Here is a 24,621-nt window from a genome sequence, read left to right as displayed (position 1 = left end):
CTTTTCATCTCTCCAGTCTCCACTACCCTCAACCTTAATATCACTATTCATATTTCCTTTCATCTTCCTTTATTTTGCCTCTTCATCTTTCCCTCCCTTACCTTTTTATCTCCTTATTACCTTCAACCTTAATATCACTATTCATCTTTCCCTTTATCTTCCTTTATTTTGTCTCTTCATATTCACATCATCTTACTATAAATTTTTCATTCTCTTTTCCATTATTTGCATAGTTTTCCCTCACAAAAATGTTATCTCTCTCTCTTTCTCTCTCTCAATATTTTTTGGAGTATTTTTTTTTCCTGCATCTCTACTTTAAGTTGATAAATTTTTTTGGGTTGATGCGATTTAGTTTTGTGTTTTAAGTTGTTTTTTGTTCTCTTTAATTGTTGAATGTTATCTTATTGCGTTATAAAAATCTATATATATCTAAAAGTTAAAGTATAGTATTTATTATTCCTGCGCTCCAGTTGAGTCATATGCCACGTCATTATCATTTTTCTTCCTAATTTTCCTATAATTTTTTTAATGTTTACTTTTTCTTTTTTAATAATTACACTTTCTCCAACCTTTCTCCTTCTTTTACCTTTGCATCTCCTCTGTCCCCACTATCCTCAACCTTAATATCACTATTCATCTTCCTTTATTTTATCTCTTCATCTTTCCCTCCCTTACCTTTTCATCTCCTCACTACCCTCCACCTTAATATTACTATTCATCTTCCATAGTTTTCCCTTACAAAAAAGTTATATCTCTCTCTCTCAATATTTTTTGGAGTATTTTTTATTTTTATTTTTCATGCATCTCTACTTTAAGTCAATAAATTTTTGTGTTCGTAATAACTTTACTTTGGGTTGATGCGATTTAGTTTTGTATTTTAAGTTTTTTTTTTTTTGTTCTCTTTGATTGTTAAATGTTATCCCATTACGTTATAAAAAATTAAAAATAATATATATGAATATAGTATATATATTATTCTATTACATAACATGATTTGGGTAATTTGGTGTTTATTATTATATATTTTCTTTACATTTTTTTATTCAATATTTAAACTCAGCCACATTCTTCATATAATTAAACTATTTATGTTTTCTTATTTTGTTATTTAAAAAAAAATTAAACATATAATATTTTAGTTAAAATAAATAATAAAATTGTGATATAATTAATAGAGATCATTAATTTGGTGTTTATTGTTATTATATTTTATTTTTACTTTTTTTATTCTCATATTATTTTATTCAACATATTGCATTATAAAAAATGATAAAACTAATTAGTAGTAGTCTATGGTTTTACATTTATAAAAAAAAAAAATATATATATATATATATATATATAGTTTATATATGTTTTTTTTTTTTTTTTTTGAGAAAACATATAGTTTATATATGTAAACATTCACATTAAGTAAATAATACACATACACACACACACACACACACACATCTAAAAACTAAAGCGTAGTATTTATTATATATATATATACATCTATGGTTTTATGTATATAAAAAAAAATGAAATATATAGAGTTTATATATGTAAAGATTCACACACACACACACACATATAAAGGTTTAAGAAAAACTATATGTATGGTTTTTATTATCTTAAAAGATAATGAAAAACCAACTGTAAATAAATAATAACTAAAACAATAATATTATCACACGCAATGCGTAGGTGTGCGACTAGTACCTATAATTTTTGTTACATACACATACATGGTTCAGAAGATTATATTATACATGTTATCACATCCTTCTATAGACCAGGGTATATAGAGCCACTAACAAACTTGAACAGCCATTGCCACTGCTCCAATATTTCTACAAAAAGACCAGGGTATACGGAGCCTATTAAAACTATAGGCCATAGCAACTGTTTTCCATTTCTCTAACCACAGCAACAGTTGTGAGAACATCACTTTGTTCCCATCATCCTATCCAGGTTGACAGTTTGTCCAACCCTTTCTTTTCATGTGCTTTGGTTTCTTTGTCACTCTTTTTTTATCCATCTCTGCAACAAAAAACTCATTATTAAAGTATGGAATATTGTTATTGGTAAAGCATGAAATGGAACAATTAGAGGAGAACATAAAATTATAAAATTTTTATTCTAATTTTAACTTCTTCTTTTTTAAATCTTTCAAATACACCAAAAGAGAAAATTTGAATTAAAAACAAAACTTTTATATAAATAAATAAATAATATTAAAAGCGCATATGAAACTGTCATTTTCTTGATTACTGTACTCTTCTATTTGAGAAAAAAAAAAGTATTTTAAAGAGTCCGCCGCCATTGCGTATTCATTCTACCATTAAAAAGTGTATTTAATTATTTATGAGAGAGACAGAATGGACGATAGGATGGGGGTTAGTGGGTGACAGCAAGAGGAAACTGGAAAGAGGGAGAAAGTATACCATGTTTCAGTAATACCAACTCAACATCTGTTTTGATATTTCTAACCCAATAAATGAGTGACACCTGTCTCAAAAAACCACATCAGACTACTCCAATAAATGATTAATTTATTTTACCGATAGTATAGAAGATTGTGATTAATTTATTAGAGTAGTCTGATGTGGTTTTTTGAAACAGATGTCACTCATTTATTAGGTAGGAAATACCAAAACAGATGCTGAGTTGGTATTACCAAAACATGGTATACTTTCTCGGAAAAAGGAGAGAGATAATGTAAATGGCGGTGTTAAACTTGGTCAATTTGAGTTTTAAGTAATCTTAAATGAGGTGTCAATTTATAATGTTAACTAACTATTAAGCAAGCTAGACACTCATAACATGGAAAATTATAAGGTAATTATGGTAGACACATTAGTTTAACTAATTTTTTTATATCATAAGTGACTCAGCAATTTTAAAGAAATAGAAGTTGTTTAATAAAATGATGGATAAGTGACGTAGTTCATAATAAAAATTGTAAAATTTCTCCACATACCAAAAACATCCATGTACCTTCTAGTGATTTGGAGGAGTTGTTGCTAAACTTTTTCCATGGAAAAAGCATGTATACTGGTAATACGTAATAGGGAGTCGTTGCTATACTTTTTCCATGGAAAAGTATGTATACTGGTAATAGATAGAGTATTCTTACCTACTGCATCTGAACATTTGTACTCCACTACACCCAATTCAAAACTGTGATTGAATTAATATAGGGATTATCCAATCAAATTAAAGATTCAACAAGTTTATAGTAGATACATCTAAGAAGCACCTACTTCGAAATTCCATTGCAACAATAAGAAAGAAACTAAGCAAATTAAGATAACCAGTCACAGTTGTATTGAAACATCAAATTCAGTTGAGAAGAATCAACCATAAGAAAGGAAAGATACAAATTGCAAAAACTTAGTAATTCATCCCATCTGTTATGTAGAACATATACCTATCATTTTTGTTATATACACATACACGGTTCAGAAGAGTATATTATACATGTTATCACATCCTTCTATAAACCAAGGTATATAGAGCCACTAACAAACTTGAACAGCTATTGCCATTGCTCCAATATTTCTACAAAAAGACAAGGGTATACAGAGCATACTTCAGCCTAGACCTCCTATAAAAACTATAGGCCATAGCAATTGTTTGCCATTGCTCCAACCACAGCAACAGTTGTGAGAACATCACTTTGTTCCAATCATCCTATCTAGCTTGACAGTTTGTCCAGCCCTTTCTTTTCATGTGCTATGGTCTCTTTCTCACTTTGTTTTGATCCATCTCTACAACAAAAAACTCATTATTAACACTCTGGCAACAACCAGACACATTCTCCTTACTGTTCTTTTTTGAGAAACTTCTCCTTACTATTCTAAGTGATATTTTCTCGGTGCTTCTTCTTGCTTTTCTTCACATCCCCATTAGGAAGCTTCTGTTCATTTATTTTGCCACCTTCCTCAGTGGCTGCCCCATTTTTCCTCTGCATATAATCAATATTACTTTATGCTCATCTATCGGTTGTAATAATGCCAATGATTGACAGTGCAAATCATCAAGTAGGAACCAAAATGACAAATGGAATGATCCTCATTCAGAGCAAATGTGAGAAAAGCTTTCCCTTATTTTTAACACATAAAAATGTATGAAGAACTTCCAAAAGACTTTCCTTTCCCTATGTCTTTCAACAATTAAAAGACTCGTGCCAGTTATAAAGCTCATAATAGAACTCACATCGAAACACGTGGAAGCAAAAAAAAAAAATGTAGGCTACGTTTAGAGTCTTTAGACAGTCACAATGAGACAAAGTAAGGAATTTAAACAGATTTAACTGACTACTGAATACATTGGATGTTAACGGATTTCTAGTTATAGGTTGAATTGGGAGGTAATTGGCTACTTCGAGGGATCCATTCTCAGAGAAATAGAGAGAGATAAAGACAGAGATGAGGGAAAAGATAGAGCTAAGAACATTTTATTACTTCCATAATTCTTTCCATGTTACAATTTCTCTTTAATAGTCTGCTCAGGTACTCAACTGGTAATTACAGTTAGTTAGTACCTTAACAACTTCCTAACCAGCTAACTATTCTAGAAATTGACAGACATAGTAACTAACTTGCAATAGACACAACCCCATTGGTGACTAAGCTGAATTGGGGTCTTAACATTGGATTGTAATTGTGAAGTCTAGATAACATTATAATAGAAATCATGCAAGAGATTGTCTTAGTAGTTGATCACTTGATCTCTTATGATAGCGTGACTATTGGATCTTTGGCATATATAGTGGAAATCTAATCATTGTTCATGAAGCATAATCATTAACCAATTGCCAGTTTATTATTTCTGATGAATTGAATCCAATCTCTTATGGTAGCATGACTATTGGATCTTTAGCGTATATAGTGGAAATTTAATCAATGTTCATAAAGCATAATCATTGATCAACTGCTAGTATATTATTTTCGATGAGTTGAATCCAATGCTATAACATGCTATCATTTTTTTTTTCCTTTGAATTTATATATATAAACCCAAAAAGAGTGACTTTGCCATTTTAGGGAATGAGATTCAACTGGTGCTTAGAAATTAAAACATAATTGAAACTCGAGCTCTGTAGTAAGTGATACGATGCTTGTGAAGTTTACCACATAATGTCTCAACTCTCAAGGATCTTCTCGATTAATCTACTTCTATTCTTTTATGACATTAACTTATCTTTTTTCGTGGTACATGATATTTAAATGCAAATCCCCAACTTTGCTTTTTTTTTTTTTTTTTTTTTTTTGAGGGAGGACTTGCCACTTTTACACTCTTTATAGGGTAAAAAAATGAAAAACCAAAGACAATAACATATATATACACACACACATATAGGTAAAGGCAAAGTTCATGAGAGACATATATTACAATAATAAAAATTGAAATGACCCAAGGAATATGCCAAAACAATGATCAAGTATAAGCTAAGGCATAAAACAAAGGTCAGTGGCAACATACTCCGGTATCCTTTCAATGCTATTGAGAATAATTATTCAGTGGTGACTTGTATACATCCTCCAACACCCTGACAATCTGTGCACACTTAGTTATCTATTGAAAAATAATCATTGCTTCGGTTGAGAACTATCTTCACTAGCAGCTACTGTTGGCAATGGCATTGACAGTGATTTTCCATTTGACATAACATACTCAAACCTACTACATTTTCCAAAAGGAAACAATTCACAAAATTCATCATTTGGGAAGCCAATTCAAGTTGATATCTTTTTCAGCCACCAATACTTTAAGATCAGAGAGGAATTCCTTGATAGGATCCCATAACTTGGCCCTCTCTTCATCACATACCACAAGCTTTAATTGCTTAAGATCCATTATTGATTCTGGAAACTGAGTACGCAATCTCAAGCACCATTTCATGTTGAGCTCTTTTAAATTACACATCTCACCAATGTGTTTAGGCAACTTCATAATGCTTAGGCAATCAGATATGTCTAGAATGCTTAACTTATGGAGGCTTCTGATTGAATCTGGTAGCTCTGACAAATCAATACATGACCTAAGCCTTAGCACTTCTAAATTCACTAGCTTTCCAATTTCTTCTGGCAATGCAAACAACTTATGACAATTGGTGATGCTGAGTTTTTTGAGGTGGACAATATCACATAGCCCAACAGGCAATTCCTCCAGATCATTGCAATAATCAATGTTTATCTCTATCAAATTTGGCAATGCATCTGAAACTTGGATAGTACAATTCTCAAAAGCCTTACCAATATTACACATAAACAAGGATATTTTTTTCAAAGTCTTCAAAGGTACACAGGCCTTGCAAAGGGAGGAAATTGAAACCTTCTCTAATCTAATTCTCTTTAAATTGGGTAAAGACCCAAGCAGTTAAAAATTGCTTATTTCAGAATGAAAGAAACCATAATTATTGATTATCAAAACCTTGAGTTCATCCATTTTCTCCATAAACTCAGGTAAGGTATAATTCTGTGTCTGAAAATTTAGAACTAGAACCTCAACTTTGGGTGCTCGAATGTTGCACCAATTTGACAAGAATAATTCATCTGCAAAAAGAATGGTATATAGTGTGACAAGCTATCAATATTATGTAGGTTACCTATTGTGTATGTGTGTGCCTTTGATAGAGAGAAAATGTGCCTACCAGTTGAGATAGATAATAAGCGAGCATTAAAGAGTTGCTGTTTTTGTTCCATCCACCACTTTGGTGGATTGTTTTTACTTATGTTGATAATCAATCTTTGCCTTTGTTCTCTAAGCCCCTGGCTGCTCTGATACATAGCAAGCTCTTTAAGAATATCATGTTGTGTGACAAAGTCTTCATTGTAATAGTTATTGACCTCACTTGCATCTTTCCTGATTAATGGGCAAAATTAAAAGCTTAGAACATATTAAAATTCTTCAATCTTCACATATAAATAATATATATTCCATTATCATCCAACAAAACCAAGAATATATTGCCACAACCAAGGGAAATCTACACTATCAATTTCAATCTACGACAAATGAATTCAAGTGTGCCTGACAAGCAGCAAAAGGGTATAGACTAATAAAAGTTGAACCCCCCCCCCCCCTCTTTTCTTGGGTAGAGTAGTTGGAATCTCTAGTTTGGCATCACTTTCCTCCTTTCTAACTCTTTGTAGCAATCCAGTTTCAATGGTAAAAAAAAAAAAAAAAAAAAAAATTCCTAAATTGGTCAAACTTGTAAAATAAACTAAAACCATAATAACATAATGTATTCGTTTGGATTGGGCGTCTGCGTTTACAAGTTTGCGTTTTCTGGGTTTTTTTTTTTTTTTTTTTTTTTCACGCGTTTCAGGGAGTAATGCAGCTACTATTCATGCACTGTTCATGAACAGTAGTAACAAAGGTTGACTTTTCCACGGTGAACAGTGCACCCGTGCACTATTCACATACCCACAAATTCCACTTTTCAGTAACTTTTTCATTAAAAATGGGTCCCACGGCACTATTCACACATTTAAAAATTATTTTGTTATAGTTTTTTCAGTTTCAGCAAAAATAACCTCAATCCAAACCGACTCAATATTAATTTCCATCATTAGTTAATTAAACCATAAGACATGATAAAATATTTGGGCCTATGGTTGGGTATAGAGTTATAACATATTACTACTAGCAACTAGCAGTAATCGTATGAAGAGATCACGCTACAAGACAATCATATTATCGAAATAATAAGCTAGCATACCTTGACATCACAAGGCTAGCCAAATTCCGATTGCTGAGTTCTTGCAAATTGGCAATGGCTTGGTTGCCATCTTCATCTAGTTCATATAATTCTGCCCACATATCAATGAAGGCAGCGGCAGGGATCCTTTGGTCTTCAGGAAATAAACCAAGGTCCATGAAATAGTTTTTGAAGATGACCTTGTCATCTGGAAATTCTAAACTATTTTGAAGATTATCAAGCAGCTCAGTATCAGAATTGAAAAAAAATTGACCATCAGACCAATTCATTAGTCTACTATGCCATACTTCTACCTTCTGCCTACACAGTGAACCACCAATCACTTTGAGGACTAGTGGGAACCCCGCACAACCTTTCACTATCTGCAATTAAAGGAACTAAACAAACTTAGTTATTGTTTGCAGGTTACAGAGTAATTTTTGCAAAGATTTTAATAATCTAAACCACCCTAATTGTTTGGAAATTTGAAAACATTGTTTGGTGACAAATTTTTTCCCCTTCTTATTAGTCTAGTTTTGGAGACAGTTGAGGTTATTGGAAAACAAACAAGCAAGGCATAAATGTACGTGTAGCCGTGTAGGTATGGCAACATAATTTTGGCTGGTACATAAGGTATTATGTAAGACAAAGTACCTTTTTGATATCTTCTTCTGGTGGAATATAAGAGCTCCCCTCATTCAGGGATGCTGAGTGACGAAAAAGAGTCATCGCATCTCCATCATTTAGCGGTTTTAAGTGATATGTAAATTCAAATCTTGGAAATGCAGTTCTTGATGTAACCAAAATCTTGTAATCTGGAATATCGAACTTAAACTTCTCAGGAAGGGATTCTGATCCAAGCCAGACATCATCCAAGATCAATAATATAGGATCAGGTCCAATATGATTCAGCAATTGCAGCAGATTGTCAATTGCATCTTCATCACTTTGAAATTGAAACTCAGGCCACAAATTCTTATAATTAAATAGGCTTTGTACAATGAGCTTCACGTTGGGAGTTTTTGAAACTGTGACGAAGAGAATATTTTCCTTAAATGTGCCTAGCCAACCAAACACTACGTAGTTAGAAAGCTACCATGGAGACACATTTCAAGGCTCACAACATTACACACAGGGTCGGCCTTAGGCCTAGGCCACTTAGGCCAACGCCTAGGCCCCATACTAGAGGAAGACCCAAATTTTGGGGGAAAAATTGATATATTTAAAAAAAAAAAAAAAAATGGAGATATAGAACAAAAAAATAGTTTTATATTTTTCCTCTAGTCTTAAGAAGTTCCAAAGAATTGAGTAATGCTAAAAATAATACAACTTTAAATACATGGGTCTTACAAATAGAGTAATGCTACAGTTACAAACTATTTTGCAACATTTTTACAAACTGTTGTTATAGCCAACTTCTTACCGGTTCTTATCTAGACCCATCGATAATATCACTTCTTTAGTTATATATAATCATTTACCACATCATCAGTTTGTAAAAGTTTTTGTAAAAGAATTTGTATCTCTAGCATTTTCCCTTATAAATATATGTTTCACTAATCACAAGAAATAATTCAGATAGGAAAATGTTAGAAATATTATTAATTTTACTTGAAAACTTTACAAATTGATGTGACAATTAATATGACATGTGGACATCAATAACCTATTAAATGCATTTTTGAATTATTTTTTGTGATTAGTGATATATTTTTTTAAGCCTCATGTTATAAAATTTATAATATCCCTAACATTATTCATTCAAATGCTTGTTTATTATCTTCTTATGGTGTCATTAATCGCATTCATTTTTAAATCGTTTGAAAGTTTTTTTTAGTAAAATTTGTTATAGTTTTAGCATTCCCCCCCCCCCCCAAAAAAAAGAATATTACAAAATGAAAGGAATAGATTTTTGTTATAAAAAAAATTATAATATTAAATACTAGTTAAATATTATTTAAGTGATAACAAAAAGACCCCATTTAATTATATTGCCTTAGGCCTCCAAATTTGTTGGGCCGCCCCTGATTACACAGAAAAATTATAAAGTCCACTAGTAGAATTGCTGAAATGATCATCTTGGTCCCTCTAACTAATAAAATGTTATCATTTATGCAAATATGACATCACCTAGTGGGTTATTTTTTTTAATTCTTGTGCTGATATCTGAATCACACTTATGCATAAATGACATTATTACTTAATAATTTCTCAAAATATACGTGCTAGCACTATAAATAACTTCAACAACATGCAAATTAGCAACACTTTTTATAACACTTGCCAAGTAAAATTAAACACACACAAAAGAAAAGAAAAGAAAAGAAATGGAAGTACCCTTAATTTCTTCATCCTGACAAAGCATTTTCACCATTGTGGTTTTCCCACATCCTCCAGGAGCAGTCAATAGAAGCAGCTGCACCTCCTTCTTCAACAGCAGCGTCTTCAACTCCTTTATTGGCATATCCAACCCAACTATTAAATCTCGGGGTCCAGCAACCCCATGGCTCGACCCCGTTGGTGTCTCCACGACCCTGAACGAACCAATTCTCTTGCTAATACTGATCACCGTTTCTAAAGTCCTCAACCCATTCCTTGTGTTATGTACTTGCAAATCAACCTGACAGAACCTGATGATTTCGTCTTCCAACTCTTTAAGCTTTGGGGAGTAATATACTTTGAAAAGGTAGTTCCACCAAGGGATTTTCGAGCACTTGCGAACCAGTTTCTCTCCCTTTTTCATATGTTCAATCAAGCTCTTTGTTTCCACTTCTGGGAGTGTAAGTTGTTCGCTTAATCGTCCTATTTCGATGACCGTTGGCGCCAGACGATCTAACGTGGATTCGAGGTGTTTAAGAATGGGTTTGAACATACGGGCTCTGTCTACCACATACTTAACTACGACACGGAAATCCGCAAAGCCCTCTCCAAATGCTGCCCCAAGAGCAGCCCCTGCATTGTCCAAAGGCATAGCTTTGCTTTGTTTTTTTTGTTTTGTTTTTTTGTTTCAGGATGAATGAGAATTTTATTCAAACAAATGAAAGAATGCAACAAAGTACAAGTAAACCAAACTAGCAGTGCAACCTGAAAATTACAAAGCTATAATCAACACTTATATACTACAAAAATTATAAACAAGGTACTTATAAGGAAAAGGAACAGAATACAAAGTGAAAGTGAACCCTTAAATTTCTACTCAGTTTCTTTGTACTCGTAAAGAAACGAAATAGAAAATACAAAGTGAATCTTAAACGAAACCCTTCAATTTCCTCTCAGTTTATTTGCGCTCATAAGGAAATCCGACAGAATATACAAAGTGAATCTCAGTTTCCCCGTGCTGATACGGAAACGAAACAGAAAATACAAAGTTAAAGTAAACCCTGCAATTTCTTCTCAGTACTTTCTTTATGTTTTTTATTTTTTATTTTTTATTTTTTAATCAGTACTTTTTTTTATGCTTCTTTGCACTAAGGCAGTAAAAGACAAAAATAAATTAAAATAAAGCGATCAATGTCTCTTTTTTTTTTTTTTTTTTTTTTTTTTTTTTTTTTTTTTTAGCGATCAATGTCTCTCGCGAACCTGGAAGGAAGTTTCCAAATCTTATCGCAGATTGACTGACACCGTTGACTGTGGAAGCCTTTGCATTGCATACAAAGGAAACATCCCCACAGACCAGTGTGTTCTTTTTTCTTAATAGCGTGTTACGGAATGTAAAATTAACCCGGTAACTTCCACTCTTTTTTATTTCAGTAGTTTATATTTCATTTCTTTATAATTAAGTCATTTTTTTTATAGGCATAATTAAGTCATTTATCAATGTGTTATTAGTTTCTACCGTTAACTAATTTTTATTACTATTTAAAATTTAATTTATTTTTAAATTTTAGAAAAAACATTAATTAAAAAAAAATTAATCCACCCTCGACGTCAGATGTTAGGATTTGATTTAGACCAGCGTTCTGTCTAGCCCAAGTTTCATGTTTGGAAGAGCTCTATCAGTTGGATAATTAAAGCTTTGCCATAGTACCAAACTTGTTGCTGTTTCATTATGGATCAATATTAGATTTATTTTTTTATATTTATTTTCTAATTTTAGAAAAAACGTTAATTAAATAAACTATCCCCCCTAACGAGAAAGTGGGTTAGTGTTTTTGGTTAGGCCACTCTTTTCTCAAAACCCAGTTTCAATTTTTGATTGCCAATTCGCTCACTTAACCAAATTCACCGACCTTCTCCTCTGCTTCAATACTACTTTACGCCCCCAGTTAGCATGGTGCTCTTTAATGAAAGGAATGGAAAGTTCATTTCTTTGTTTAGGAGTTTACGCTCACGTAAAGAAGTCCGGGGTTTTCATTTATAATCGTTTCTCTAATGTCTATGTCAATTGTGAGGGTATTGTTGGAATATTTTTATATAAAATAATTTTTTTAAAATATTGATTAATTGTTGATTTAATTTTTATACGTTTTTAATATAATTTCATAACCTACCTATGATGAGTTGGTTGATATAAATACTACTAAAGATTCGTTTGGAATTCGCTTATTTTGCTGAAACTGAAAACTTTTTGTTGAAAGTACTATAGATAGAGGTAAAAGTTAGCTGAAATGGTATAGTGAGACCTATGAAGAATACTAAAAAGTGCAATGGGATCCATGAATAGTAGCAAAAATAAGCTGAATAGTAAAATAAGCTGACAAAAATAATCCATACCAAACGCACACTAACTAAATGAATGTTAATGGTTTAATGTATATAGCAATATTCCTGTCAAATACATTTCCTTATAAAACGTTTTCTTTTCATATGCTCCGTTTTAATATGGGAGTTGTTGGTATAAATAACTATTTATTTGATTTTGCAAGGAAGTCAAACCAACGTTAAAATGTCATTAAAGACAATTTCAATAGGTATGACTTATTTAGTCTATATATATATATATATATATTTGCAGCCAACATGTCCGAATTTGATATAAGAAAATCAATTTTCTTATGGACACCATTTTCATGAAAAAGGAAAACTTCCTTCGTATATACTATATTTCTGGATAAAAGGAAAGTACTATTGAAAGTTTCTTATTCTACAAGTGGTTTAGGTTTGTAAGGATTATCAACGAAGGTGGCTGAATTGTTGTATTCTGGGGGTGACACGCATAATTAGGGACGGTGCCACCTTATGGTCAAGGTGGTCTCAAGACCACCCTGACCTAAAAAAAGAAAATTTTTTATACATAATAATTTAAAATTTTATATTTATCTACCTTTAAAAAAAATTTTGGGAACACCCTAAATTTTTTTTTATGACAATAAAATTAAATTTTGGTCCATAATTTGAGCAACTTAACAATATATTAGGATCTTTCAAGCAAAAAGAATCATATGCTTTTATATTCTTTTAAGCCTATATTTTTAGTTTTTGATTTACCTGACACACTGTCATTGTACAACTACTTTTTCTCAAAAACATTATTATATATATTATACAACTAATTGGTCAAAGTCACATAAATTTAGCTTTTTTTATTGTACAACTACTGTAAGGTCACGTTTTGCAGCTCAAGCTCAAGATGTATGAGATCTTGGACCAGTGAGCCCAGTACAATAAATTTGTAGAGAGTGGGTCGAAGAGTTAGGATTTAGTGCATGGACAACAGTTAACATGGTGTTTATCACAGTCAAGTAAGGATGAACTGAGTTTATCAAAGAGGGTTGGTCCTCGGCACGGTCCGATGAGCTTTTTCTAGTGCCTCTTGAGTGATAGGGGTTTTCAACCCCCCTTTACTGCCTTCCTTCACCCTCTTTTATAGTAGTTTTCTTCCTCCTGAATTGTGTTCCTAATGCTGATACTTGTCCTATCAGACCTTACCCAAGTTGTTGGGAGTGATTGCAAGGGTAGAAAAGCATGGCTATGTCAAATACAAGGCACTGAATGCAATAATGGCAGCTTTTCCCTTAGATATTTCTATTTTCTCTGTTGTCCTTTTCTGTTTTAATATTTTTCCTGTTCCATGGAGTGACCTAGAGTGCCACTCTCAGTGATAGGCCGTTCCTTTTGTCCTCAGCCATACCTGGTCGAGGAGGGATTCTTCCCATGGCCGAGGAGGGGTTCTTCCTTGGACTGGGCCCCTGGCCCAACGTGTATATTGATATGGGCTCCCCGGTCTGTTACCCCCACAACTACTTTTCTTTTTTCTTTTTTAGATAATTTTGATTAGAAAAAAAATAGTAGTTTTAGTTAATTAAGTTAATAAACTTAAAAAGTTACATAATTTTTATATAACATCAATTAATTCATTATATATATATATATATATAAAATAATTTTTTTTTTTTTTTTATGATTATAATTAAGTATGTGATTGTCCATTCTAAGGAAATTTGATTAAATTTACACGAAAAATGTCACTAAATATTACGTTTTTACATTTTTCTATCATATTATTAGTAATAAACTTATTATATTTTTATTTATATAATTTAAAATTTTATTAATTATATTATTTATGACATCACTTGTTCGACAATTGGTTGGATCTCGGTTTGACCAAAAAACCAGTAACCAGTCTCTTTTCCGATTCTTTCACCGTACTAGTTTATAAAACCATGGAAACCCCCCCCCCCCCCCACACAAAAAAAAAAAAAAAAAAAAAAAAAAAAACCTTGAACAAAAATCTGGGAAAAAAATTTATAATAAAACCACTAACAAGGCCCAAACCCAATGCCAATAGAAAATCCTAGTACAAGATCAATCTCATCCCAGACTAAGACTATCACTACTCCAACACCAACATGATTATGTCTTTAATTCAACAAATATTATAAAAAAAATCCTCAATGTCTCACGGATTCACAAGTCATTAAACAATTTAAATTAAAACTAAATCAAACCTAAAGGCTAAAAGGAAATAAGAAACTCATTTACTCTCCCCAGCCATCGCCGTCCATCCCTATTCAGCAACACTAACAACAACCACAACTGAACTCCACAAGCTTTATGTTGTAAAACTTTATGTATTTGTGTTTTTTTTTGTTTTTTTTATTTTTATTTTTTTTATTGTTGCTGTTGTTGTTATCAATATATAATTTTTTTTTTTTTAATTAGATTGTGTAATTTATGCTTCTTGAGAAACATCTTGGAAAAATTCTTGGAACCGTCATTGCGCACAATGTTTTAGTCTACTACATCGGAAACCTATAGACAAGTGTATCGTCTCAAAACAATGACATGGTCCACATCTCAATCCCGCCATCTAAAAACATATATGAATTAACAGTAAATTGCTTCTTGTTATGAGATTACTTTAAAGTATCATCAAGGTAACATCTCTTCACTATTCTCTAATTTTATGGTAAATCGAATTTATGTGAATTTTAATCATTTATATGATATGTTAAATGTAATGAAATTCAATATTTATCAATTATTGTTCTTAGGAACAACAGGTATTGCGGATGCCTAGAACATGTTTGATAAAATGGTTGAACCTGAACTAGGATTTGTTCTTGGAACACAATGATATTTGGCTATGCAAATGTGGGAAAGCTTAAAGAGGCTAGAAAGTTGGTTGATGAAATGCTGCAAAGAGATGATTTTTATTTTCGTGGACGGAAATGATATCATGGTGCGATCTTGGCCTATAGAGGCTTCGGAATTTTATAGAATGAGATTAAGACATTGGAATTCAAAATTGAGTCCTGCTTCAGATTCGTGGATATATAACGTGGCGGTTTAGATGTAGTGGTTTTGGAGTGTTTATCTGCCATGTATGGGAATTGCAGGGAGTGTAGAGGAGACTAGGCAAAATTTTGACAAGATGGTGGATAGGGATGATGTATCTTGGACAGCAGTGATAGATAGATACTTGGAGGATGGGGACTATGGAAGAGGATGGGACTATGTAAGAAGGATTTTCTTTGTTCTCGATGTTGAAGAGATCAGTGATTAGGCCTAATGATTTCAGGTTTGCTGGGTTTTTAAATGCTTGCTGATCATGTTGCAGAGGACCTGAGGCAAGCAAGTTCATGGCTACATGACACGGATAGGGTTTGATCCCCTTTCATTTGCAGCAAGTGATCTTGTTCACATGTATTCAAAGTGTGCGACTATTCAGAATGCAAAAACGGTATTTAAAGGGATGCCTTGACTGGATTTAGTTTCATGGACTTCCCTGATTGTTGGAAATGCTCAAAATGGTCAACCGAATGAAGCTCTTAATTTCTTTGAGTTACCTCTCAAATCAGGTTCCCAGCACGACCACATTACATTTGTTGAGGTTCTTTCTGCTTGTATCCATGCTTGATTAGTTTGATAAAGTAATTGAAGATTTCCACTTAATAAAGGAAAAGGGTGGATTAAAACATATAACAGATCGTTATGCTTGTACTACTGAGAATATTATTAACCAAATGCCCATGAAACCTGATAAGATCTTATGGGCTTCTACTTGGTGGTTGTAGAATTCTTGAAAGCTTTGAATTGGTAAAGCATGCAGCAGAAGCATTATTTGAGATAGAACCTGAAAATGCAGCTTCTTATATGCCTTGGCTACTGCTTATATGTGGGATCAGGTGGCAAAGGTTAGAAACACTATTGATGACATAGGGATGGTAAAGAAACCAGGTTTAAGTTGGATTGAGATTTAGAAAGAGGTGACCTGTGGTTGAAAATTATGCTAATGCTCGTATGAGCAGGCTTCTCTCTCCTAGGCTACCACAGTGAGAAGCTTGCAGTTGCTTTTGGAATCATTTCAACTCCACCACAAACAACAATCAAGCTTTTAACAATTTAAGAAATTGTGTAGATTGCCACAGTGACTTTAAATTTATTTCATACACTGTTCAAAGAAAAATAATAGAAAAGGAGTTGTTTATATGACTATTCCTTTTTTCCCTTTTAAGACTTGGTGCTGCTTCCTTGAGACTTGGGTTGGGAGTTGTCCAATGGTGGATCCACAAGTTTGGGCTAAATTCTTTAGTTTTGAGTTTAAAAATACAAAGAAAACACTGAAATAGTCATTAGAAATTAGAAATATGAGCCCTAAAAATGCAATAAAAGTGATAAATATTCAAAAATCTTATTCAATCCAGATTGGTTCTATTCAGTCCATTTGTCCTCTTCTGTCCAATGTGGTCCTATTTAGTTCATTCGGTCCACTAAAGTTTTATTTAGTCCAATTTGGTCCACTCAGACTTATTCAGTCCACATTGGACCTATTCAGTCTACATTGGTCCTATTCGGTGCATTCTGTTCACTTTGCTTTACTTCAGTCCTATTTGAGCCATTCGGTCCACATTGGTCTTATTCGGTCCATTTTGTTCACTTTGGTTCTATTCGGTCCATTCTGTCCACTTCTGTCCTATTCAGTCCATATTACTCCTAATTGGTCCAATCTGTCCACTTCGGTCCAGTATGTTCACTTCAGTCCTATTTGGTCCATGTCGGTCCTTTTGTTCTTATTCTGCCCAGATTGGTTCTATTCGGTCCATTTGTCCTCTTTGGTACAATTTGGTCCTATTTAGTCCATTTGGTCCACTAAAGTTTTATTCGGTCCAATTTGGTCCCCACTTAGTCTTATTTAGTCCACATTGGTCCTATTCAGTGCATTCTGTCCACTTTGATTTACTTCAGTCCTATTTGAGCCATTTGGTCCACATTGGTCCTATTTGGTTCATTTTGCTCACTTTTGTTCTATTCGGTCCATTCTATCGATTTTGGTCTCATTCAGTTCACATTGCTCCTAATCAGTCCAGTCTGTCCACTTCGGTCTTATTTGTTCTACTTCAGTCCAATATGTCCACATCGGTCCATTCATTCTTATTCGATCCATTCAGTCCTATTCGGTCCACCTTGTTACTGTTAATATGATATATAAACCTTCTCTACATGGATTTTCATTCATCCGATTATTAATTCACTTTCTATTTGGATAAAAGCGACCATCAAGTTGTAGCTTTATTTGTGTTCCTATTTTATGGTTTTCACGTCTGGTTGTCAAACTATAAGCCAAATATACAAGTTGGATAAAAAAAAAAAAAGTTTTACATACTTTAGCCAATTTACAAATAAAAATCAATTGCACACCTTTGATGTGATGGTCATTCTACAAGTATAAATGTTTGTAAGGTGTGGGAGCAAGGACCGGGATTCAAGTTTTCAAGAGGGAGTTTCACACACATGTACACTTAGATTAAATCAAAGAAAAATTTCTATCTTGGGTTGGGCTTGTGTCCAATGGCCAGTTCTACGGGAGACGTTGCAATGCGGACGTGTGTCCAATTTTGGACACGTGTTTGTATTCTAACGTATTCAGTGAAACTAACCACTAGACAGAAGCCTCTCCCTTCTATCTTGTATATATATTTAAAAAAAAAAAAAAAAAAAAATCATTACACTTTATTATACTCATCAATTAACTCGTATGTTATGTCTAATTTTTATTTTAAATTTCGGTTTCTTGGAAAAAAAGAAGTATGAAATGTTGTTATTGGTGAAACGTGAAATGGAATTTAAAGGGAGAAAAGATTTTTATTCTAATTTTTTCTTTCCTTTTTTTTTCTTCTTTCAATCTTTCAAATAAACCAAAAGAAAAAAATTGAAAAAGAAAAAACAAAAAAAAAAAAAGCTTTTACAAAAATTAAAATAATATTAAAAAACTTATGAAACTTTCTTTTTCTTTATTACTCCCCTTCCATTTGAGGAACAAAGTTTCTCTCCAAACTAGTTTGGAGAGAAACTTTTCAAACTTCTCATATATCTCTTTTTTTTGTGTGAATTTTGAAAATCTAACCGTTAAATTTCATGTTCTTTATGTTCTTAATATGCATATCAAATTTCGTTCAAATTGGATATTATTTACTATTTAATCAATAAACTTATTTTTTATACACAATTTTAGATCATAAAAATTTGAAATTTTAATATTTGCTTGATGAGATAGTAATTAATTTTTGCTCTTATTGAAATTTTACATACATGATAAATATAATAAGAATATGTAATCTAACTGTTAAATTTTCAAAATTCATACTCAATATAGAGATATATAAAGAGTTTGTAGAGTTTCACTCTAAACTAGTGTAGTTTAGAGAGAAACTTTATTCCCATTTGAGAGAGTATAATTTGAAGAGAGGAAAAGCACGGACTATGGAGATAACGTAAATGGTGGTGTTAAACTCACTTTGAGTTTTGAGTCATCTCAAATGACTAGCAGTTTGTGTCAATTTATTATGTTGCAACCTAGTGGTTTGCAGGAGTCGTAGTTTAAACTTTTTCCATGGAAAAGTGTGTACTCTGGTAAAGACAAAGTTGCCTACAAACTCGCACCAAAACTGTGATTGAACAGAGTATTCTCACCTGCTGCATCTGAACATTTGTACTCCACTTACACCCAATCAAATTAAAGATTCAACACAAGTTTATGGTAGGTACATCTAACGAGCACCTAATTCGAAATTCCATTGCTACATTAAGCAAGCAACTAAACAAATTAAGATAACCAGTCACAAGCGTATCGAAACATCAAATTCGTTGAAAGAATCAACCACAAGAAAGGAAAGAAACAAATCGAAAAAACTTTTAGTAGTTCATCCCATCTGCTATGCAGAACATATACCTATAATTTTGTTCCATACACATACGCGGTTCAGAAGATTATATTATACATGTTATCACATCCTTTTATAAACCAGGTTATACAGACCCACTAACAAACTTGGACAACTATTGCCACTGCTACAATATTTATACAAAAAGACCAGGGAATACAGAGCATATTTTAGCCTAGTCCTATAAAAACTAAAGGCCATAGCAACTGTTTGCCATTGCTCCAACCACAACAACAGTTGTGAGAACATCACTTTGTTCCCATCATCCTATCCAGCTTGAAAGTTTGTCCAGCCCTTTCTTTTCATGTGCTATGGTTTCTTTCTTACTCTGTTTTGATCCATCTGCAACAAAAAACTCATTATTAACACCCTGGCAACAGCCAGCCACATTCTCCTTACTATTGTAAGTGATATATTCTCCATGAGGAATAATCATTGCTTCTGCTGAGACTATCTTGACTAGCAGCTGCTGTTTTTAACAATTCTGAGAAACCATTATATGGGAAGCCAGTTCAAGTTGATATCTATTTCAGCCACCTCCACTTTAAGCTCGGTGAGGAATTCCTTGATTGGCTCCCATAACTTGGCCCTCTCTTTGTCACATACCACAAGCATTAACTGCCCAAGATCTATTGTTGATTCTGGCAATGGATTACGCAAACTCAAGCAACCTTTCATATTGAGAACGTTTAAATTACACAACTCACCAATGTGTTTTGGCAACTTGCTAATACTTAGGCAGTCAGATATGTCAAGAATGCGTAATTTACTGAGGCCTCTGATAGACTCTGGCAACTCTGACAAATCAGTACAAGACCTAAACCTTAGCACTTCTAAATTCACTAGCTTTCCAATTCCTTCAGGTAGTGCTGCCAACTTATGACAATTGGTGATGCTGAGTTTTCTTAGGTGGAAAATATCACACAGCCCAACAGGCAATTCCACCAAATCAATGCAATAGTCAATGCTAATCTCTATTAGATTTGGTAATGCATTTGAAACCTGGATAGTACAGTTCTCAAAAGCCTTACCAATATTACACATAAACAAGGATATTTTCTTCAAACTCTTCAATGGTACATGGGTCTTGCAAAGGGAAGAAATTGAAACCTTCTCTAATCTTATTCTCTTTAAATTGAGAAGAGACCCGAGTAGTTGAAAATTGCTTATTTCGGCATGAAAGAAACCATAATTAGCAACAATCAAAACCTTGAGTTCATCCATTTTCTCCACAAATTTAGGTAAGGTGTAATTCTTTGTTTGAAAATTCAGAACTAGAACCTTGACTTTGGATGCTTGAATGTTGCACCATCTCGATGAGAACAATTCATCTGCAAAAAGAATGGTATACGGTGTGACAAACCATCAAAATTATGTAGGTTACATATTTTATATGTTTGTATCTTTGATAGAGAGAAAATGTGCCAACCAGTTGATATAGATAATAAGCGAGCATTAATGAGTTGTTGTTTTTGTTCCGTCCACCACTTTGGTAGTTTGTTTTCACTTATGTTCATAATCAGCCTTGCCCTTTGTTCTATAGGTTCCTGACTGCTCTCATGCATAGCAAGCTCTCTAAGAATATCATGCTGTGTGACGAAGTCTTCATTGTAATAGCTTTTGACCTCACTCGAATCTTTTCTGGTGAATGGGCAAAATTTAAAGTTTAGAATATAGTCAAGCTTTTCAGTCTTCACATATGAAAAATATATGTTCCATTATTTTCCAACAAAATTAAGAATATAATGACACAACCAAGGGAAACAACACCATTAGTTTTTATCTACTATAATTGAATTCAAATGTTTGCTAGCCAAGCAGCAAAAGGTATAGACTAATAAAAGTTGAAATTCCCCTCTTGTCTGAGGTAGAGTAGTTGGAACACCTGATTGTTTCTAGATTGGTATAAGTTTCCTTCTTTATAGCTTCTTTAGTAATCACCTGTCATATCTATGGTATGAAAAATCATAAATATGCCATCGACATGTCAAACAACCTATTATAACATATTATCAGTTGCCATCAAAAGTTAATTAAGTCATAAGACATGATAAAATATTTTGTGCCTTAGGCCAGGTATAGAGTTGTGGCATAATACAACCAGCAACTAGCAGTAATTATCTGAAGTAATCACACAAGAAGTAAATCATATTATTGAAATAAAAAGCCAGCATACCTTGCCATGACAAGATTAGCCAAATTCCGAGTAGTGAGTTCTTGCAAATTGGCAATGGCAAGGATGCCATCTTCGTCTAATTCATATAATTCTGCCCACATATCTATGAGGGCAGCAGCATGGATCCTTTGGTCTTCAGGAAATGAACCTAGGTCCATGAAACAGTCTTTGATGACCTTGTCATCTTGAAATTCTAGGCTTTTTTGAAGTTGACCAAGCAGCTCAGTATCAGAACTGCAAAAAAATTGACCACCAGACCATTTCGTTAGTCTACAGTGCCATTCCTCTTCAGACCGCCCACACAGTGAGCTTCCAATCACTTTAAGAGCCAGTGGGAGCCCCCCACAGCCTTTTACTATCTGCAATTCAAGGAACCAAATAAACTCAGTTATTATTTGGAGGTTATAGGGGTAATATTGGCCAAGGCTTTAATTATCTAAACCGCACTAATTATCCAGAAATTTGAAAGCATTTTTTGCGTGAGAAATTTTTTCCCCTTTCATATATATATATATTAAAGATGTACCTTTTTGATATCTTCTTCAGGAATGTTAGAGCACCCATCTTGCAGGGATGCTGAGTGACGAAAAAGAGTCATTGCATCTTTGTTATTTAGTGGGTTTAAGTTTTATCTAAATTTAAATCTTGGAAATGCAGTTCTTGAAGTAACCATAATCTTGTAATTTGGAATCTTAAACCCAAACTTTTCAGGAAGGGATTCTGATCCAAGCCAGACATCATCCAGGATTAACAACATAGGATCAGATCCAATATGTTCCCGCAGTTGTTGCAGTTGTTCGATTGCATCTTCATCACTTTGAATTTCAAACTTTGGCTGCAAACCCTTATGACTAAGTAGGATTTGTACAATGACCTTCACGTTGGGAGTTTTTGAAACGTTGACAAAGAGAATATTTTCCTTAAATGTGCCTATACAAACACAATGAAGTTAGAAAACTGCTATGGAGACACATTCCATATCTCATAACATTACACACAGAAACACAGATAATGGTCAAGTCATATGAACAGAATTTCCAATCCCAATCCCAATCACATTCCCAGCAAAGGGTAAGAAGTGGACAAAAGCAATTTGTGAGAAAAGCCACCAATTATGAAGATATGAGAATCATTTATTTTATTTTATTTTTTGGTATTTTAAGCATCTTCTAACATGACATGTCAATTACTTCATATATATATTAGAATAGTGGAAAAGAATACATGGACTTGACCCTAGTTACTTTATTGTCATCCATTGCCACCTAAGATTTTGAGATTAAGGCTTGGTTGTTTTTGTAAAATTTCTTTTCTTATACTATTTTTCTCCGAAGTATGAAATATGCCAAAAATACTGCTACGGCAATTGAAAGGGTCAAAACAAAAGAATGAACATAATTAGCCACGGCGTACCACATCTTACCTAATGAGACATATTTTTTTGTTTTTTTATCAAACAGAAGTTCAGTTGCCCATTACTCCAATTCCAATTATAGCCAAACATATAGTAGATTCATATCAGAATTCGAAAATGAAATTCTATATGTATTTTGTTGTTGGTACTCCCTAGCGGTTTGCCATGAAAAGGACTTACATACTAGCACCATAATAACTTCAACAAAACGTGAAACATACTTCTCCCTTAAACACTGACAATTATAAAGTAAAATTACACAAACACAAAAATAGAGTGGGAGTCAGAGAGATGGGAATACCCTTAATTTCTTTATCCTGACAGAGCATTTTCACCAATGTTGTTTTCCCACATCCTCCTGGAGCTGTCAATAGAAGCAGCTTCACCTCCTCCTTCAACAGCAGCGCCTTCAACTCCTTTATTGGCATATCCAACCCAACTGTTAAATCTTGGGGTCCAGAAACCCCGCCCAACCCCCTTGGTGTCTCCACGCCCCTGAACGAATCCATTTTCTTGTTTATACTGTTCACCGTTTCTAAAGTCCTCAACCCATTCCTTGTGCACAGTGCATTCAAATCAACCTGACAGAACCTGAGGATTTCTTTGTCTAACTCTTCAAGTTTGGAAGAGTATTGGACTTTGAAAACGTAGTTCCACCACCGGATTTTCAAGCACTTGCTAACCAGCTTCGCTCCCTCTTCCATTTGTTCCATCAATCTCTTTGTTTCCCTTTCTGGGAGTTCAAGTTGTTCGCTTAATCCTTTTATTTCATCGACCGTAGGCACCAAACGATCTAACGTGGATGCGAGGCGTTCAAGAATGGGTTTGAACATACGGCCTTTGCTTACCACATCCGTAACTGTGTTATGTAACACTGTAAAGCCCTCTCCAAATGCTGCCCCAAGAGCAGCCCCTGCAAAAATGGGCTAGGCCCAAATAAAGGCCGTGGGCGAGAAAGTGGGTTAAGTGTTTGGTTGGGCCACTCTTATCTCAAAACCCGGTTTCAATTTTCGACTTCCCTGATTGTTGGAATGCTCAAAATGATCAACCGTATGAGGATCTGTTCTTTGAGTTACTTCTCAAATCAGGTACCCAGCATGACCACATTACTTTTGTTGGGGTTCTTTCTGCTTGTATCCATGCTTGATTAGTTTGATAAAGTACTTGAATATTTCCACTTAATAAAGGAAAAGGGTGGATTAACACATATAACAGATCATTATGCTTGTACTGCAGAGAATATTATTTACCAAATGCCCATGAAACCTCATAAGATCTTATGGGCTTCCCTACTTGGTGGTTGTAAAATTCTTGGAAACTTTGAATTGGTAAAGCATGCAGCAGAAGCATTATTTGAGATAGAACCGGAGAATCCAGCCTCTTATATGCCCTGGCTACTGCTCATATGTGGGGTTAGGTGGCAAAGTTTAGAAAGGCTATTGATGACATAGGGGTGGTGAAGAAACTAGGTTAAGTTGTATTGAGATTTAGAGAGAGGTGCATGCATACCTATGGTCGAAAATTATGCTACTGCTCCTATGTGCAGGCTTTTCTCTCCTACCACTGTGAGAAGCTAGCAGTTGCATTTGGAGTCATATCAACTCCACCAGGAACAACAATCAAGCTTTTTAATAAGTTAAAAAAAACTTGTGTAGATTGCCACAGTGACATTAAATTTATTTCATACACTGTCCAAAGAAAAATAATAGAAGGAGATTCAAATTGGTTCCATTCT

At 33.6% G+C, this 24,621-nt stretch overlaps 2 pseudogenes; both read right to left on the bottom strand.

Moving 5' to 3' along the window:
* Window positions 1-5,347: 5,347 nt before the first annotated feature.
* On the bottom strand, window positions 5,348-11,011 carry LOC126732678 (probable disease resistance protein At5g66900; annotated as a pseudogene).
* Window positions 11,012-19,247: 8,236 nt separating this feature from the next.
* The window catches only part of LOC126732684 (probable disease resistance protein At5g66900), a 95,483-nt pseudogene continuing 90,109 nt past the window's right edge, over window positions 19,248-24,621 (bottom strand).

This window comes from Quercus robur, chromosome 6 (genome assembly GCF_932294415.1).
Source record: "Quercus robur chromosome 6, dhQueRobu3.1, whole genome shotgun sequence".
Lineage (NCBI taxonomy): Eukaryota > Viridiplantae > Streptophyta > Magnoliopsida > Fagales > Fagaceae > Quercus > Quercus robur.
The sequence above is the reverse complement of the archived record's forward strand: the minus strand, read 5'-3'. Positions and strand labels throughout refer to the sequence as shown.